Source organism: Euprymna scolopes, chromosome 24 (genome assembly GCF_053919585.1).
Source record: "Euprymna scolopes isolate OS-2025 chromosome 24, ASM5391958v1, whole genome shotgun sequence".
Classification (NCBI taxonomy): domain Eukaryota; kingdom Metazoa; phylum Mollusca; class Cephalopoda; order Sepiida; family Sepiolidae; genus Euprymna; species Euprymna scolopes.
Window position 1 is genome coordinate 106,542,762 of NC_136505.1, and position 21,041 is coordinate 106,563,802.

Here is a 21,041-nt window from a genome sequence, read left to right on the forward strand (position 1 = left end):
GCTTGTGGAGCAGGGGCTCCAAAGCCAGGACATAGATCAGGTGTGACAGCGGACAACCCTGATGAACCGACCGAGAGATAACAAAGGGTTTCGAGCACTTTCCGTTGACTTGCACGATGGCTGTGGGCTGTTGATACATCACAGAGATCCACTTGCAGAAGTCCGGTTTAAAACCGGCGGCCTCTAAGATAGATGCCAAGAAACGATGGTCGACCCTATCGAAAGCTTTGGACTAATCTAAGTTGATCAGCGCGGCTTCCGTGTTGTCATCTATCCCTCTCTCTAGGATGGTGTGGATCAGGTGCAAGTTGTTCTGAATGATCTCCCCTTCACAGCGTAGTTCTGTTCCGATTCAACCAACTCGACGATAACAACCTGCAGCCGATTCGACAGGACCTTGGCCAAAATCTTCAACTCTGTGTTTAGCAGAGTTATGGGCCTGTAATCGTCTAACTCTTCCCCACCATGCCCGTCACCTTTCCTCAGCAATGTGATCACTCCCTTGGTGACTTGCCCCGGGATGGATCCCTGAGCAAACCAATGGTTGAACACATCTGTCAGAAGAGGCAGAAATATGGCCGACAGCCTCAAATACAGTTCGTATGGCAGACCATCGAGTCCCCGTGATTTGTCACAACTGACCTGCTTCAGCGCAGTAAAAACCTCCCGTTCCGTCATCTGGCCCTCACAACTAGCCGCACTAGCCGCCTCGAGGCAGGAAGAGTCAGCCAAATAGTCGCTAAACTCAAGGACCGGAAGATCGGGCTGCCACGTAAAACGCTCCTCGAAATGTTCTGGAAACCCCTCACAGATCTCCCGAGTCGATTCCAGGGTGCATTCATCCGGATGTTTTACCTTTGCAATGTACTTGTCCGAGACACGCCTAGAAATTTCACGATGCGCATCAGTGTTGGAGTTGACTGCTTCATTGCCTACCTTTCTAAGCCTAGCTCTGAGTACTTGACCTTCATAATGCTTGCTATTCTCACGCAGAAGGTCCTGCTTAGCTAGTTCCTGACTAACCCTATCACTCTCCCCCGTAGCCCGGGCTAGTTTCTGCTCTAGCTTCTTCTTCGTCTTGGCCTTATCTAGTGCGAGGCGCTGGGCATACTTGACGGAGAAGGCTCTAATTTTAGCTTTTAGACCTACCACCACTTACTCCCGGTAACCGCCCCCACTAGTTGTCTTTAATTAATTCTATTAGCTTCTCTTGGAAGTCTTGTATCTCCAGAAGGGAGTTGTTTAACTTCCAGTGAGCCACTAACCTAGGCCTATCTTCTAGCTCCAGCCGGGCCATAACTAGTTTATGGTCTGTCTGGCTTAACCAAGTGAACTTGGGACAAGATAAGAAGTCTACTTCGCCTCTCCTAACTAACACCTGTCCAAGTAAGTGTTTGGATAGGAGGAAACGCTATTGGTCCACGTCCACATCTCCCGCCCCGGATGCTCAACCTGAAACCTGTCGACCAGACTACATCTAGCCATCAGATCAGCCAGGCTTGACTCGCACCTCTCCGTTCCTCTAGCATCGTCTCCTACCTTATCTATCTCGGGATCTAAGATGGCATTCCAATCTCCCATTAGCACTACCCACTTCCGACAATCTACAAACGCATCAAGCTGACTGAAGAATGAGACCCTCTCACGAGCGGTGCTGGGCGCATGAACCGCGATCACCCGAAACACAGAATCTTTTACGGCAACGTCGGCCACAACCAGCCTGCCCACCACATCCCTATGGACAACGTCGACTGTCACCGACAGGGTATGTTTAACCAGCACGGAAACTCCCTTTCCCCGCGAGCTGCCATATGCTGAGAAAACCTCAAAATCTCGGGCCAGCACCTGACAGTCCACAGAGGAAACCTGTCTCCTGAATCGCAGCCACATCCACTCCTAGGGACAAGACATCATGCCGGGGGCGAGCCGCCCGGCCCGATGATCTCAAGCCCCTCGCATTCAAACTAACCAAATTCATTTGATCCCAGCCCGAAGGCCAAGAACAACAGAAAAAAAGGAAAAAAATACAATTTTGTGATATATTGGTCGTGCTTTAGTTAACTATTACGTGTAATTATATTCATGCAGATATTCTACATGATTTATACTTGCATAATATTTGTGGAAAAAGCTTATAGTAAACACAAATCTCTTTCTATATATATTTATGTATGTGTATATATATATTTATTTAAAAAATTTTGCCTACCAAACTCCTCTGTCAGTTTTTTGTATAGAGACATGAAACTTAATATATAGGGTATTCAAACCCATACGAAACTTTATATTTGTGTTTTAGCCGGGGAAAATCGATGCAAAAGTGTGAAAATTAAGAAAATGGGATTTGCCAGGTGAAGGCTGAACAACGGCATTACGAATATGCATGCGTAACATAATAGCTATTGTGTATTATTATTCATCGGACTACTGTTCTAATCTTGAGTGTGATTTTCACAACGTTTCGGTCGATGTAATCTCTGACCTTCTTCAGGTGTATCTTGTCGAACTCGGGAATGTGTCTGTCAAACTCAGGAATTTAGACAAAATTTTGAGCAGAACACTTTATTTATTTCACAGGGGTAGCGTGCTCTTGTTCCGTCAACTATGACTGGATAGAGGTCCTAAGTAACTAACAAATGTATATTTTGGTTGCCCGTGGCACAGTGGTTAGAGTACTGGGAAAAATCAATTGTAAAAGTGATATTCTCTTGAAGGTTCAATCGTCAGTCTGGGCGACTGAAATATACATTTGGGAATTACTTAGGATCTCTAAGACAGAAACATTCCTGAGTTCGACAAGATACACTTGAAGAAGGTCGGAGGTTATATCGACCGAAACGTTGTAAAAATCAAACTCAAGATGAGAACAGTAGTCCGATGAATGATATTACATATAACCGATCCTCATCTCAAAAATTCAGAAACGAAATAATAGCTATTGGTTCATATCTTAATTTTTAGCCTTGTAGTCTTCATAGTTCAGTCATTAACGTCAAAGAAAAACCTAAATCGTAAGCTAAACGTTTTGATTTCGATTCTTGGTGGTGGTGCATAATCATTTTTTACAACTTTTTAAAAATATTATATTGGGTCCAATATAATATAATAATAAATATGAAATACCAACAATGTTGATGTTCCAAGTTCGAATCTAGTTCGTTTCACAAAAATCGCATTCGCTAAGGCTGTCGGCAGTTTTCGCATATTTCCTCCCGTATATACCCGATGTCTTTCTAGAAAGAATTCTTACTAAAAATTATCTGGGAAACCAATGCCAACAGTAGATTTTTCAGATTCATATGCTATAATGATAATTATTGAAATGCGTATATTTTTCTGGAACTGCTTTTTCTTCCTCTGTTCTGCGATCTTCATAATATTTTTTGGGTTTGTATTACTGTACACATAGATTCGAAACAGTTGTCAAAAAACAAATATATAACAAATAAATGTTATCAAAGGCAAGATAATTTACTTTTCTACCAAACTGGATACATTTTTCGTGTTTTTATTCAATGTAACATGTTTATTCAGCTCGAAAACCATACAGTGTTTACCGATGTATTGGAACATTCAAGATGGCGTCTGATTCTCTCTTTAACACGGTAAGTTTGGGAAAAGGTGTTATGAATAAAAAACCGGTTAAAATACTGTTAAAAACTCGCTCAAGATATGTTACCGTGACATAGGTTGAAATATATTCGGCGTGTTTTTAATAGTATTTTGTATAGTTTTATATTTATAACACCTTTTCCCAAACTTACGGTGTTAAAGAGGGTGTGAGACGCCATCTTGAATTTTCCAATACATCGGTAAACACCGTATGTTTTTCGAGCTGAATAAATATGTTACATTGAATAAAAACAAAAAATATATATCCAGTTAGGTAGAAAAGTAACTTATCTTGCCTTTGATAACATTTATTTGTTATATATTTGTTTTTTGACAACTTTTTCGAATCTATGTGTACAGTAATACAAACCCTATTTTTTTTATACTTTTGAAATCACGATTCTATAATAATATATACAAAATCGGGACAAATTAAAATATCAAATTTAAGCGTATTTAATGACCGGGTGAAGACGGGTGCCCTCTGCTAATGCTAATGTTACCAATTGTGACATGACAATTAAGTAGATATCATTGCTTTTTTTTTTTTTTTTTTTTTTTTTTGAATAGAAATTCAATTTTTTGCCTTTCAATATTCTGTTCTTATAGCACAGAAGTGATGATTTGGATTCCAGAAAATGTCTAAAATTTGAGGTTAAAACTTGAGAGGCTTCAAGAAGACTCTTGCTTAATTAGTGTTTCATGGATTATGGATCAAATTTAATGCAAATCTGAAATAGTTTAATTTTAGGCGCTTCTACACTATTGGAACGAAATTTCTAAAATCATAAAACTGAATTTCACATGAAAACAATAGTATCTACCTCATATTTTTTAAAGATGATTATATCAAAAGATTACGATAATCGATAAGGTAGAAAATTATTTATTAAAGAAAATAGAAAATAGAATTTGATGAAAACAATCATAAAACACATGAGAGTTTAAAAGGGAGATAATTTTCTGTTTCGATACAGACAAGATGGCGGAAAATTTTCACCTGCTAATACAATTAAAGTTTTTTTTTTTTTTAATAATTCAGTAACATTCAGGTAATTTTGACTGCATATTTTGGAAACTACCATTGTAACTTATTAGAATTGAAAAATAAAAAAAGTTTAAACCATTGTTTTTTATCTGAAAACTCCATTTATCGACTACAAAATCTTGTCCCGATTCTGTAGAAGCACCTAATTTTATTCCATAGATGTTTCTTGATTAATTTCTGAACACTTATTGTTAAAATTTCACAAAAATCGAAGGTATCTAAATTTTCACCAAGAGATTCCACTCTTTTGTTTTAGTCACATTAGAGAAAATTAATCTAAATATAGTTCACATTGTTACCTCTTACACCTAGAAGCCGTCTTCCAAAAATCATAATGATCGGTTAATTAGTTTATGAGGAAATCCTGTACATAAAAATATATAAATATTTACATGTACTTTTGCCTACCCATGTTAAGACTGGGTTCCAAAATTAATAACATTATTATTTCAGCACGGTCCGTAAACTATAGAAGTATCATAAACTTTCCTCTTCTAGCGAGAAAGGTAGAGCTCTGTGCCCCGCCCTCCATCCAGGCCCCTTAAGTAGTAGACCGCCGCCCCCTCCCGGTGACAATCTGTGTATTTAATTGCATGTTCCAATGTTTAATAGCTTAAAAATAATGAAAAGACAAACTAACGCACATACACACATAATGATACGTGTCGCTTATATTAGAAAAAATTGTTATGACCTACTTAATGTCTCACTGATGCATGCCTCCATAGCTCAGTGGTTAGAGCACTGGTCTTGTAAACCAGGGGTCGTGAGTTCGATCCTCACTGGGGGCTTGTCATCATTTATTGTTTTTGTTCAATTATATAAAGATCCTTTTGAAATTCCACTATATTGTTCGGTTTTCGTATACGTTTTGGATAACATAGACTGTTAATAATAATAATAAAAATCTACCTTCGATTCTGATGTGCTTTTTAATTGTTTTTTTCGGGTTTGTTTCACAATCCACAGATATTCGAGAACGTGGTAAAAAAAAACAAAAAACAAAAAACAAATATATAACAAATAAATGTTACCAAAGGCAAGATAACTTACTCTTCTTCCTAGCTGGAAGTGTTTCGTGTTTTTATTTAATGTAAAATGTTTAGTTGGTTCAAAAAACAAGTAGTGTCGAGCGTTACACAAACGCGCACACACACACACACACACACACACACACACACACACACACACACACACAAATTAAACCATTTTTTATTAAAGGGGTTGAAAGTTTATCTTTGTTTGCGCAGCCAGTGAATTTAATTTGACATTTTTTTTTTATAATATGAATTATACGTTTTTGTTTAGACAAAATTGTTTGCGTATCAAGTTTTCATAGTAAAATTTAGCAGTTTTTTTTAATGATTTGACTTATACGTTTTTGTTTGGAAAAATCTTTGGTTTTCTTTGATGACGACTAACGGAACTGAAAGCCCACAAAACGCGTAAATGTTTTTATAAAATACAGAGCTTGAATTATACGACTGTGAAGGTGTGTATTTTGGTTAGCGATGTTTTATGGGAAGGCGGCCATTAGTTTTATGGATGTGTTCACGACAGGTTTTTAGAGGTTTTACTTTAGGCTATTTTATTATGGAGGGAGATATTTTTAGGAGATGGGTTGGATTCAGAGAAATATTTTCAGTGAAAAAGATTTGCAGGTTTTATGTGAGACTGTTGTGGAGATGCCTACTAATTAACATAGGCGGATGAGTGAGATATATAAAGGTATCAATCACCAATACCGGGGGAGTCCGGCAACGACCGTCAAATAGGCAAGACGCTTATGCTGCCTCCAGTAAGACATGCAACACGCCACCTGCCGGAATATCTCCAACTGAAGTATATCTGAAGACATGTAAATATGTATATAACTTTTCTTCCTAATAGATTATTGTATACCTTTACTTTCGTGTTCTTGTTAATTATTTGTGCAGACACAACAGAGACAAACGAGAGACGATTAACCTTTACGGAGATGGCCCCAACGTCCGCCTCGTTCTGAGTTCGGGGAGAGGTCGTCTAACGTAGGCGGTGTCGAGGCAGAAAATTACCCCTTTAATAAAGTGCCCAGTTAACTTAAGAATAATAAAAAAAAACGCCGAGTTAACTTAAGAAGAAAAAAACCCGTTTCAATAATTAGAATTTTTATTTTTTATTTTATTTTAAAGTTCACATAATTAGAATTAAAAAAAAATAAACAGTTCAAATAATTAGAATTTTACAAAATAAAAACTTCAAATAATTAAAATTTTACAAAATAAACAGTTCAAATAATTAGAATTTTTGATAATTCAACAGTTCAAATAATTAGAATATAAAAAAAAATAAACAGTTCAAATAATTAGAATTTTTGATAATTCAACAGTTCAAATAAGTGGAATTTTACAAAATAAACAAAATAAACAGTTCAAATGATTAGAATTAAAAAAAAAAAAAACAGTCCACATGATTAGAATAGTTCCACGTGGTTAGTTAACCCTGTAAAATTCTGCTGTTAGGGTAATTTTCTGCCTCGACACCGCCTACGTCAGACGGCCTCTCCCCGAACTCAGAACGAGGCAAACGTCGGGACCATCTCCGTAAAGGATAACCCGAAAGACATTGTAAACAAAACAAAATAACGAGCTGAATAAACATGTTACAGTAAATAAAAACACTAAAAACATATCCAGTTAGGTAGAAAAGTAACTTATCTTGCCTTTGATAACATTTATTTGTTTATTTGTTATATTATATAACAAATAAACAAATAGATGTTATCAAAGGCAAGATTACTAAGTAATAAATTTGTTTTTTTTGACAACTTTTTCGAAACTGTGTACAGTAATACAACCCCAGTCCGGCCTTCGTGACAAGATCAAAGTGTAGTATCTGTTCCGGCAGATGCTGCAAGCTATGACTAGCTATGACTAGCAAAGACCAGATGTGGGGGCAACCCCACATGCCTGACCATTAACCAGCTCCCATTTCCCACCTCTCGGGAGCTGGTCCCCCTTTTTCCCTTCCCCCTCCCTTCACTCCTCACATTAAAAATCGGCCTTGTGCCTAATTTGCTCGGTGGGGGAGCAAATAAATACCATCTGTTCCGGCAGATGTTGCACTTTGTGACCATTGCCCTTGGGGCAATTGGTTATTGGTACATGTAGGGGCAACCCTATATGTACCACCCCCTTCCCCTCCCTCCCTCCCCCTTCACCTCACATAAAACCGACCTTGTGTCACATTTTGCTTACGTGGGGAAGCAAATAAATACCTACAACCCCAGTCTTTTACTCTCGGCCGGTCTTCTTTGTCTCTATTTTTTTTACTTCGTCCCATCGGATGAATACCCAGAATAATAAATACTCAGCACATTTCGTTTGGAGGCATTCTTGTTGTATGAAAGGCAGGTACTTGTACAGTTTAGTCAAGACATCAAAAAATGAAAATATCGAAAAAAGTTTAAATTGTATGTATCCGTTTTTCACTTAATTTCATTAAGTAGGTTTTTTTTTTTTTTTTTTTTTTACAGCGAAAAAAACAATTTGTTATGATACCGAGCAAAATGTTCGATTTTTAGGAATAAAAAATTAGTATTAAAGATGGGAAGTGGTGTCAGCGCTTTAACTGGAGTTATCTCCCTTTGGCATTTCTAAAATTCAAACATATTTTTTTAATCCAAGATGGCTGCCTTCAACGCGCTATCATAAAAACGTATTTTTCCGCTGTAAAAAAAAAAAAAAAAAAAAAAAAACTACTTGATGAAATTAAATGAAAGTTTTGTTCGGAGAACTTCGTTCTCTAACGGATCAATTTAAACATTTTTTTTTCGGTATTTCCATTTTTTTTTTAATGTCTTGACTAACCTGTACAAGTACCGAAAGAGGCACCCTGAAAATACTTCTTTTTTTTTCCACAATGAAAGACACTGCAGTCTGCACAACATCAAATACAATTGATCCCTAAAATCGAACCTTAAATAATTGATTTTTTTATTTTGTAAGTCGTTTCGGCGCTGGTTAAGATAAAGTCGTCAGATCTTTTTTTTTTTTTAATATGTGATTCTAAGCAAAAACAACAGTACTTTATTTTCATGTCGAAAATAGTAATACATTGCGAAAAATAAAGTTGAATAACTACTATTGTGTTTTTAGTTAAAAAAAAAAAGTATCGCTATGGTCTAAAACAAAATGCCAGTCATTAAAGTGGCGAAAAGGAAGATAAGTAACTCCCCTGTATTCGCAATCTTCAAAGTGTTTACATCTAAGGAAATGCAACCTCTCCCCCATCTTCCGTAAAAATTACCTTTAACTACAAATAATTTTCAGTTCGATGGATTTTCGTCATTTTTGAATATATTACTATTTTCGAAATGATAATCAAGCAAATACTGTGCTTTTTCTGCTTAAAAATCACATATTTTTTTTAATTGATCTGTCGACTGTCGACTCTCTTAACAAGCACCGTCGTTTTAACCGAAAAAAACAAACAACAAAAAAAACAGATGCATTTTCCATCCCTCATGCCGACACAAACAAACACACGCACACATCGCTTATATTAGAAAACAAGATCATCACCTTATATGAATATTATTAGTTTGCCTCCATAGCTCAGTAGTTAAAGCACTTGGTCTTGTAAACCAGGGGTCGTGAGTTCGATCTTCACTGGGGGCTTGAAATTAAATGGTGTTTTCTTTCAATTGTATAAGAGAGGTCTATAAGGTTTCCACACCAGCAGCTCGATATTCGTCCAGGTTTTGGATAACAAAGGTTGTTCTCTGTCAGTGGAGGAGAAATCCTTCACGACTGAGACAATTTTTATTTTTGTCCCTTTTCTCCACGTTAAAAAACGACCCTGGTGTCTAACTCTGTCCCGTGGGGAGGCATTGTAAATAGGAACATAGGTTGTTGAAAGTAGATGATATTTTAAATGCTGTAATAAAATTATGGTTTACTTTATGATTATTTTCGTTTTTTTATACTGCCAAAACGGTAAATATTACCTTACGCTACAACAGAACACCGATCACTATAATTTCGTTTTCGAGGGGTATTCGAGGTCGCTGACAACGAATCTGATAATCAAACCCGTCGCAAATTTACCGTTTGCCATAGTGTAAACAAAGGCGGTGGGTGCGGGTGCGCCGCCGTGCGGTGAAATGGCGTAAAATAGTCTCAGGGTTCATAACAGGAAAACGGTAAATTTGCGACGGGTTTGGTTATTAGATTCGTTGTCAGCGACCTCGAAATCGTAATTATTTTCGTTTTAACGTTTTAAAATTAGTTAAACAACAAAATACAATTGATCCCTAAAATTGAACCTTAAATAATTGATCTTTATTATTTTATAAGTCGTTTTGACTGACGTACACAAGTGAGGTCGATGAAAAATGCAATTCAAGCCCTAATTTTTTTTTTTTCAATTAAAGGAGCAAGGACCAAGGTTTCATTAAAAAAAAAAAAAAAAAAAAAAAACGTGTTTTTTTTAAAAAAAGGTTTTAAACTTCGGACTTTACAGGTAAATTTCTAAAAAACAGTACATTTTTTTTTGTTTTAAATTTGAATATATTATGTATTGACCTTTTCTCTTCAATTTGTGAGTAAATAATTATTTACTTTTCGGTGTCTAACTTAATTATTATTAGACATTTAAAAATGGGAGGCGTGAATTATTCGACCCCCTGTCTTTCCAAGCTTATAACTCCTCGAAAAATGTAAAAAAAACAAGGACACACACACACACACACACATACACCAAAATCCTTTCCTTTTCAGAATAATAAACGCCGTTTATTATTCTGAAAAGGAAAGGATTTTGGTGTGTGTGTGTGTGTGTGTGTGTGTGTGTGTGTGTGTGTGTGTGTGTGTGTATGTGTGTGTGTGTGTGTGTCCTTGTTTTTTTTATTTTTTATTTTGGCTTGAACTTTGCGCTTTTCGGATTGTTTTGGGTATGTTTTAAAATTAGGTCCACCTCCACAATTTTGACTATGCTGAATATGGACATTGCATCGAAATTTTGCAGAAATAAGTAGTTATCGAGATATAAAAGCTGTATTATGCATTGTATTCTTTGGCGGCCATCTTTGTTACGCGCGTAGATTTGTTTATGGCGCGCGCACACGCGTAAAAAAGATGGCCGCCAAAGAATACAATTCATAATACAACTTTTTATGTCTCGATGACTACATATTTATGCAAAATTTCAGTGCGATTTCCATATTTAGCATATTCGAAAACCTAGAGAAGTCAGCATTTAGAAGAACATTATGGAGGTGGACCTAATCTAAAAATTTACCTTATTTTGTTATCATGTTTTTTGTTTTGTTTTGTTTTTCGCCGAAGATTATAGTTATAGGTAATTATTAACAAGAAAATCGGTGCAAGTCCAGATTAGCACTTGTAGCGATAAACAAAAATAAACAAAAACCTGTCAAACAAAAAACTACCTGTCACGGAATGTTATCGGTGTTTTTTCTCATATAGAAAAGCAGTGAAATTCCATTTGGTGCTAGTGCACTTATTGATCCGTACAACGTTTTAAATAGTATTTTCAAGTTTAATAAAAATTTTACGATATCTGTTTTTATTAAATTGTTAGGTGAAAGTACAGAATAGGTACACAACATCCTCCCATCCCCATGTTAAGAATCTCCGGCCCCCAAAAAATATCCATAAAAAAAACAAAACAAACAAACATACATTAACAAAATAATCCGAAAAGCGCTTAGTTCAAGCCCAAATAATAATAGAAAAAAAAACAATGCCACACACGCTAAAATTCTTTCATTTTTCAGAATAATGAACGAACTGCAGCTGCGCACAACATCGGAGCCGATGCGCATTTCGCTACTAAGGCCTCACTCGTGTACGTCCGCCGTCGTTTTAACTGAAAAAGCTTGAAACATTTCCCGTCCCAAGTTTGAGAGCTTAAAATAGTGCAGGCATAAACGGACGCACAAACACACACACGCGCGTGCCTCTCATACTAGTAAAAAACAAAAAACAGATTCTAACCTATTTAACAGTTAACCGCTTGCCTCCATAGCTCAGTGGTTAGAGCACTGGTCTTGTAAACCAGGGGTCGTGAGTTCGATCCTCACTGGGGGCTTGTCGTTATTTTACTGTTTTTCGTTCAATAGTACAATAAAGATCTTTCAGAATCACACATAGTGGTCAGTATTCGTTTACGTTTAGAATAACATAAGATTTTGGTAACATAGGCTGATTTGGCCTTTTGCCTCAGAACACAGTGTAGTATCTGTTCTGATACTACATTTCACCTTTTCAGTCTTGGGTCAGTGGAAGGGAAATCCTTCTAGACTGAGACAATTTTAATTTTTGTTCCTATCCAGAGTGCCTCTTTTGGGGGAGCTGGATTTTTCCCCACATTGTGTCTAACTCTGCCCTCGAGGGGAGGCAAGTAAAGAGGAACATATTCTGCTTTGTAATCTAATCATAAAATTCTAATTTACTATTTGATTTTTTGGTGCAACTGCACTATAATAGCGAAATTCGAAATTTTTTAATACTGAATTTCAAGGCAAACAATGGTCTCCACTTAAATGTTATGTTACAGTAATGAATATATCCAAAACTTACGAAAAACGATATGGTAGAACAAATGGTGGAGGTTAACAATCCTGCCACTTTTCAAAAATCGCTAAAAAAAAAAAAAAACATGGCGGACGACCTACTAGGTGCATCAGAATTTTGGGGGAATTTTTGACACCCCTAACAAAAAACTGTGAATAAAATATAAAAAACTCGTAATTTCTCTTTTTAAAGTGGGTTGTTTATTTTCTTTATGGAAATTTTTAATGGGAGGGTGAAGGGGAAATGGGGACCAACTCCCTGGGGAGTAAGGGAGCTGGATAGTCACAATTGGTATGAAGGGTTGCCCCTACATTGACCAAGGTCTTATATGTGGGGTTGCCCCCACATATGGTCTTTGCTTGCAGTATATGCTGGAACAGATACTACACTTTGTGGTATTTATTTGCTCCCCCACTGAGCAAATTAGGCACAAGCCCGATTTTTAAAGTGAGGAGTGAAGGGGAAATGGGGACCAACTCCCCGGGGAGTAAGGGAGCTGGATAGTGACAATTAGTATGAAGGGTTGCACAAACATTGACCAAGGTCTTATATGTGAGGCTGCCCCCACGTATGGTCTTTGCTTGCAGTATCTGCCAGACAGATACTACACTTTGATCTTGTTACGCGAGTCACAGAGGGTGTATTTATTTGCTTCCCCACTGAGCAAATCACGCACAAGCCCGTTTTTTAATGTGTAGAGAGAGAGGAAGGGAAGGGAAAAGGGGACCAGCTCCCGAGAGGTGGAAAATGACAGCTGGATAGTGATTTGCCAGCTGGTCCTTGTAGGGTTGCCCCTACATTAACCAGAAGATTGCCACAAGGGCAATGGTCTTTGCTTGCAGTATCTGCCGGAACAGATATTACACTTAGATCTTGTCACCCGAGCCACAGAGGGCCGGGGACTGCTTTTTATACTAAAAAGCTAAACAAACACAAGACGGGCTGAAATAGCAATAATTTTGTAAAAATCGACATAAATAAATCTAGAGACGACCCGCATTTCCAAATCCTAGATATTATTATTCAGGGGGTATATAAACAGTTCTAAGCGATAGTAACCCCCCCCCCGGGAGTGTCAGCGAAAAAAGCCTTTGCGAGACATACATAAAATGATCGCACACATTTTGCCTTTTTATATATATACTAGCGGGGGTACCTGGCGTTGCCTGGGTGTTTGGAGGTGTGTGTGCTATTAAATAAAAAAGAAACCGGGGGGGGGGTAAAAGTTGGTAGGATCGAACCGAAGCCCTGAGGCAAAGTTTGAAAATAAAATCGGCCAGCCAGAATGAGTTACTGAAAGATGCTTGAATTTATTTAAGTAAGAACGAAATTGACATGTGCGCGCACGGAAGTCGTCGAGCGTTACGACGATGATGACGACGATGACGGAAACTATTCAGCAAATGAGGTCAATGACCAGGTTTGTTTGTTATACGCGAAGTGAAAAAAGAAAACATAAAAACGAATTTTAAAACTTAAGGGAGGGGCGTAATCAAAACATCGAAAAAAAAACACAAAAAACTAACGTAAGGCAAACGAACGATGTTAAATGTAAAAATCGAAAAAAGAAAAAAGAAAACAGAAAAACGAACACGTGAAAAATGGCTTAAATAAACCTGTTTCGATATTAAAATTTAAAAAATCGGTGGGTACCCGGGTGTTTTTGGATGTGTGGTCGGGAGTGGATCAGCGAAAAATACAGAAAAACGAACGTTACGTGAAAAATGGCTTAAATAACACTGGTTCAATATTTAAATTTAAAAAAAAAAAGAAGACATCTCACACCACGATTTGAACTCAAAACGTTCAGATAATGAACCAATGCTCTAACCAACTGAGCTAACACGACATACATGAAATTTAATCATTTCTTCAACTGAGAGAACGGTTTATGTTGACCCCTCCCCCTGTAGAAAATTGTTGATTTCAGGGTGAAAATTTGGCCAAATTTTCGATATTTTTCGAGCAAAGGACGGGGCCTCAATATGATACCAAGTTTGTTAATTTTTGTTCTGTCTGTCGAAAGTTTTTAGCAGACACACAAACACACATACATACATACATACATACATTTTCGCTTTTATATATATAGATATAGATAGATAGATAGAAGATGACAATAAAAAAAATCAGCAGCAGCAGAGAGGTGATGGTAGCTCAGTGGTTAACGATGTAGGTTGACAACTCGGCTGTGCCAAGTTCGAATACAGGTCATTCCATAGAAACACTTTCACAAGCTTCAAGTGCCAACAAAAAATATGAAAAATGATGTTCAACCACCACCACCAACAACAACGACAACAACAACAACAACAACAACAACAACAACAGCAACTTAATTTGTTGTGTCTAAATATCACACGAATAACGTATCAGCAAGAGCACTTAGGAATGTTGGCAACCTTCATGTGGCCCCTCCTGTAAGTACCTGATATCCTTGTAGAAAAAAAATTCTTAACAGAAAGATGCCAGGGAAACAAATGCCAACAAAAAGCATCATCATGAATGATGCTTAACAAACAGAAAATCAGCAGCAGATTCATTCACACGCACAAATTACTGGGGTACGGAAGTGGCAACGTAATATCAGAGCTATGCAAGACGGTCATTACGAACAGGTTTGGCACCAAACAGGATTAGGGCTGAAACCCAGCAAATAGAGGTTCGATGAAAATTCAGGAGAATAACATCAGGCTCTGCTGTCTTCTAGTCGTCACAGCCTTCACATCTTAAAAAAAAAAAAAAAAAATGTTTCAGGACGTAGACCACAAATTAATGGTGTGTAAGTGATTTATTTATCTGTTTTGAACCAAACCTTCCCTGATATCCTATGTAATCACTGATTCTTGCTGCACTCTGCATTGGGAGTGAATACCTGCAATCGTGCAGGTTAATGAAATGCTACGACCAACAAGAACGACCTGTGCAGATCACACAATCAATACATGAATGAAGAAACCCGACTTGCTTAAAAGACAACCAAAATCAGCAGCAGCTTGGATAGAACTGCCATATTTATGTAACAATTTTTTTAGTTCATTTATTCTCGTGCACACAGCACCCATGAAAATTACAACCGAAGTGAAAAAAAAATGCTTCATATTATTATATGGTGGAAAACATTATGTCCTACAGTTTGAATTACCTCTTTGGATGTCGGCAGCATTGTAAGAGAAGGTCAGGACATGAAAAACCTGACCACCTTGAGCATTGCACACAACGTCGGTGTCCTTTCCCCGGCTGACTTCGGAGCTGAGTGTAACACACCTTAAGGTAGGTACCATGGCTTTGAATTTGGCTAGTCTGAATGCGAGGGGCTTGAGATCATCGGGCCGGGCGGCTCGCCTCCGGCACAACCTCTTGTCCCTGGGAGTGGATGTTGCTGCGATTCAGGAGACGCATTTTGTTTCCTCTGTGGACTGTCAGGTGCTGGCCCGAGACTTTGAGGTTTTCTCAGCATATGGCAGCCTGCAGGGGAAGGGAGTTTCCGTGCTGGTTAAACGTACCCTGTCGGCGACGTTGTCCATAGAGATGTGGTGGGTAGGCTGGTTGTGGCCGATGTTGCCGTAAAAGATTCTGTGTTTCGGGTGATTGCGGTTCATGCGCCCAGCACCGCTCGTGAGAGGGTCTCATTCTTCAGTCGGCTTGACGTTTGTAGATTGTCGGAAGCGGGTAGTGCTAATGGGGGATTGGAATGCCATCTTAGACCCCGACATAGATAAGGTAGGAGGCGGAGCTAGAGGGTCGGAGAGGTGCGAGTCCAGCCTGGCTGATCTGATGGCTAGATGCGGACTGGTCGACAGGTTTCGGGACGAGCATCCAGGGCGGGAAATGTGGACGCGGACCAATAGCGTTTCCTCCTATCCAAATACCTATTTGGACAGGATGTTAGTTAGGAGAGGCGAAGTAGACTTCCTATCCTGTCCACGTTCAATTGGCTAGGCCAGACGGACCATAAATTAGTTATGGCCCGGCTGAAGTTAGGAAATAGGCCTAAGTTAGCGGGGTACTGGAAGTTAAACACCTCCCTTCTGGAGATACAAGACTTCCAAGATCACTTAAGAGAATTGATTAAAAAGGCACTAGTGGGGGCGGTTACCGGGAGTAAGTGGTGGTTAGGTCTCAAAGCCAAGATCAGAAGCTTTTCCGTCAAGTATGCCCAGCACCTCGCACTAGATAAGGCCAAGACGAAGAAGCAGCTAGAGCAGAAACTAGCCCAGGCTACGGGGGAGGGTGATAGGGTTAGTCAGGAACTAGTTAAGCAGGACCTTCTACGTGAGACTAGCGAGCGTTACGAAGGCCAAGTAGTTAGAGCTAGGCTTAGAAAGATAGGCAACGAAGCAGTCAATTCTGATACAGACGTGCGCCGTGAGGTTTCTAGGCGTGGCTCGGACAAATACATTGCGAAAGTCAAACATCCGGATGGACGCACCCTGGAATCGACTCGGGAGATCTGCGAGGGGTTTCGAAAACATTTCGAGGAGCGTTTTACGCAGCAGCCCGATCTTCCGGTCCTTGAGTTTAGCGACTATTTGGTCGACTCTCCCCGCCTCGAGGCGGCTAGAGCGGCTAGTTGCGAGGGCCGGGTGACGGAGCGGGAGGTCTTTACTGCACTGAAGCAGGTCAGCTGTGACAGATCGCCAGGACTTGATGGTCTGCCATACGAACTGTACTTGAGGCTGTCGCCCATGTTTCTGCCTCTTCTGACGGATATGTTCAACCATTGGTTTGCTCAGGGATCCATCCCAGGGCAGGTGACTAAGGGAGTGATCACATTGCTGAAGAAAGGTGACGGGCATGGAGGGGAAGAGTTAGACGACTACAGGCCCATAACTCTGCTAAACACAGAGTTGAAGATTTTGGCCAAGGTCCTGTCGAATCGGCTGCAGGTTGTTATCGACGAGTTGGTTGAACCGGAACAGAACTACGCTGTGAAGGGGAGATCGATTCAGAACAACTTGCACCTGATCCGCACGATCCTAGAGGGGGGAATAGATGACGACACGGAAGCCGCGCTGATAAACTTAGATCAGTCCAAAGCTTTCGATAGAGTCGACCATCGTTTCCTGGCATCTGTCTTGGAGGCCGCCGGTTTTAAACCGGACTTTTGCAAGTGGATCTCCATGATGTATCGACAGCCCATGGCTGTCGTGCAAGTCAACGGAAAGCGCTCGAAACCCTTTGTTATCTCTCGGTCGGTTCGTCAGGGTTGTCCGCTGTCGCCCCTGCTTTATGTCCTGGCTTTGGAGCCTCTTCTCCGCAAGCTGAGACATGGGGAGGCAAATTCGGCCCTGCGCGGAATGGCTCTGCCTGGCGGCTCAGCTGTCAAGGTATCCGCGTTCACTGATGATGTCACGGTCTTCGTGTCGGGCTTCAGAGACATTGAGGTCGTGTCGGAGGCACTCACACAGTACGAAAGAATCACGGGGGCCAAGATAAACCGCAACAAGTCGGTAGGACTGCAGTTGGGCGCATGGAGTGGCGCCCTTCAGCTGGACAGATGGCCCGGTCCGGATCCTCGGCGTGTGGTTCGGACCGGGTCTCCAGCTTGACAAGAATTGGTTGGAGGTACGGTCAAAGGTGGAGGCTGCAGTTAATTCGTGGCTTCCTAGGAAACTTTCCTTAAAGGGTAGAGCTGAGGCGTGCGCCACTTACGTCTTTCCTTTCATCCTTTACCAACTGGCCGTACTTCCCCTGCCTGCACAACACCTAAAAGCTCTTGTCGAATTCTTGTCCTCGCTCCTTTGGGACAGAGGAAGACACTGGGTGAGCAGACAGGTCTGTATTTAACGTCCGTGTGAGGGAGGCTTGGGAATGCCGGACTTGAAGTGTCATCGAGATGCTGAGAGGCTGGCCTTCCTGAGCCACTATATGCAGGATGACCAACCGTGGCACCCCGTGGTTACTGCCGCCTTCCCCGACCTCGTTCTCGACCCTTCCATCGAGAGCCGTCGCAGGCCGCGGGGAGAATCTGCCTACATGAAAGAGTGCCGAGCCACGCTAAAACGACTACCAAGGTCCAGTGACCTTGTGACTGCTACCCGTAGGGAACTCCACAGGGATTGAGTGAGATCTGCTCCGCGTGGAGCTGGGCGCCAGGTTCGAGTCATCTGAACAATTTGGAGTTCTCTCTGACCTGGCGATTGGCCCGAAATGCACTTCCACTCAACAACATACAATGCAGTTTCGGGTTTTTGGAGTCGCCTGATTATCCCTGTTGTGGGACAACGGCCGTAGAAACTACAGATCACGCTTTCTTCGATTGCCGCGAACTCCGCCAGTACTGGTCGTATGTCAGCGGAGTGACGGCTCGCATCGATCCTGAGCATCCTTGCCCAATTACTGTATCCAATGTTGTGGACAACGTGAGGCCGCCGTGGGACCGGGAAAGACAAATGGTCTATGTTACGATCCTGGCCGTGGCGAGAATGGTGATTTGGACGTCGCGTCTGCAAGGTTGCCGGGGGTGTTGTCTTTTTCTGATCAAGATCTGATCGCTTTCTTTAAACACCAACTACGGGTGAAGATCAGATGTGATAGAAGAAGGCTGCATCGCGCGGCATTTGACAGAAGATGGATACATGTGGCAAGTCTGTGTGTATGAAGAGGAGCCAAATTTGAATACGTGTTCCCGCCTAGGTGTGGAACGCGCAGTTCTGTAAAGTAAAATTAAACAAGTAGCCTCTCAGCTAGCTGAGTGTGTGTTCCATCCTTCCTCGATTAGGAAGCCTCCAAGATCCCCATCCCCTCTTACCAGCAATTTTTGTTTTCACCCCTTCCTCTAAATTTTACCCATCTTGGAGAAAAAGAAATACAAACTAACCTCCATCCCTTACCCACAAAAATTTCTTTTCTCCATTCACCCCCATCTAGAGGGAATCCCCACTTAGAGACTGACCCGCAGAAGCGAGGTTCCTTTTACAAACCTAGTGGAACAGGCAGTCTATCAACTAGACGGGGTTGGGAGGGTCCTACTAACCACCTTTTGTTTTTTCTTCCCCCCGCCCTCGACACAAATGAATTATTGTACCATTTTATTGTTATCTTTTTTGTTTTTACACGTCAATAAAAAATGTTTTAAAAATTGGGAGTTAAGTAGGAAGTCCCCCAATATGAAAGAGTGAATGCGGTATTATGGTGAAAGAAGATACTAGCTGGGAGAAACTTTTGACTTTTTTTAGTCCTGGAGTGACAAGGATGACCAACGACCCCCACATCCCCCCTTTTGAGTTGGCCATGTGCCTAAGTTTTTTGTTCATCGTTGATTTTGACTGTATTTTTAACATGAATAAAAGATTTAATATCTCAAAGTGTAGTATCTGTTCCGGCAGATACTGCAAGCAAAGACCATATGTGGGGGCGACCCCACATATAAGACCTTGGTCAATGTAGGGGCAACTCTTCATACCAATTGTCACTATCCAGCTCCCCTACTCCCCGGGGAGTTGGTCCCCATTTCCCCTTCACTCCTCACATTAAAAATCGGCCTTGTGCCTAATTTGCTCGGTGGGGGAGCAAATAAATACCTTCTCCCTTTCTTTCTTTCTTTCTTTCTTTTGTTTTGTAAGCGTATGAGAGTGATTTCATTTCCGTTCACAAATTTCTCTTATCAATAATTATTTCTTCTACCTTATCGTTTTTCGTAATTTTTGGATATGTTACTATTTGAGGCCTGATAATTACGTAGATACTATTTGTTTCAGTTGAAATTCATTTTTTTTTTCGTGTGTATGATATAGAAGTGCCGAAACATTTCCTCTTACTATGACAAGGAAGTAATAACTAGTCGCCAGTTTCAATAAATCACTTGAAGGGTAAACACCTGTCTTCGTCAGTCTTCATTAGAAATACGAACGCTTCTCGTAAATCTGCAATTGTTATTAACATAACAGGAAATATAAAAGAACCGTCAAGATTTGCGGAGGGGAAACCATAATTAAGTTAAAGACAGCGTTGCTTAAAAGCACGAATCTGATTGGCTGAAAATATAAATAAACAGAACCGAAAGTTCTCGTCTTATGGCGGCTGCTTTTTGCGCAATATACTATTTTCCTATGATTACATATTCAATTTTACTACAGGGGCCGGTAAGATACAGAGTGACCATGAGGTCTATTCAATTATATTTTTACGTACTTATGCAGAATACGGACCGTATTGAAATAACGTTATTATTTAGAAACTTATTCTTAACATGGGGTTAAAACTATTATGTATTTTGTTGGTTATTATGACTTGTGATATTGCTGTTGTTGTTGTTGTTGTTGTTGTTTTTATTCCAGTTTTTTTTTACACAGTGGTCACCACTTATCAAGGCTCGGAAGCCACTCAGGGATAGGGTTATTGCAAGTACATTACGTTAGTGTGGCGATTTGATGAAGTGTTTACTTAAGGGGGCGGTTCATTAGGAATTTGTTAACGTTGGACTTGAAGCCATCCAAGTTGTAGTCAGGTGGGAAGTAGGCAGACGGAATAAAGTTCCACAGGCGTGCAGTTCTAAGAAAGAAGCTTTGTTCATGGAATCCACGTTTTGATTTAGGCACAGATAAAGAGTGGGGGAAATTTTTCACCGTGGATTCAGCTAGACGGGTGTTTTTCGTGAAAGATTGGCGAGGGGGGACCAGAGACTGGAGTTCAGACGAGCACCTGCCATGGAAATAACAATAAAACAAGGATAGGCTCGCAACGTCTCTTCTGTGGGAGAGAGGTTGCAGGGAAGAGAAAAGGGCATCCTTTAGTCTATTTTGTACTCTGTCAAGGCAGGATAGGCCATTTAGCAGCTCCTGCCCAGATATGGCAGCAGT

At 40.2% G+C, this 21,041-nt stretch overlaps 2 non-coding genes across 2 annotated transcripts; both read left to right on the forward strand.

The window, feature by feature from the left end:
* Positions 1-5,378: 5,378 nt before the first annotated feature.
* Trnat-ugu (transfer RNA threonine (anticodon UGU)) lies at positions 5,379-5,451 on the forward strand. Its single transcript has one exon. It is a non-coding gene; the product is annotated as a tRNA-Thr (tRNA).
* Positions 5,452-11,679: 6,228 nt separating this feature from the next.
* On the forward strand, positions 11,680-11,752 carry Trnat-ugu (transfer RNA threonine (anticodon UGU)). Its single transcript has one exon. It is a non-coding gene; the product is annotated as a tRNA-Thr (tRNA).
* The last annotated feature ends 9,289 nt before the right edge of the window (positions 11,753-21,041 follow it).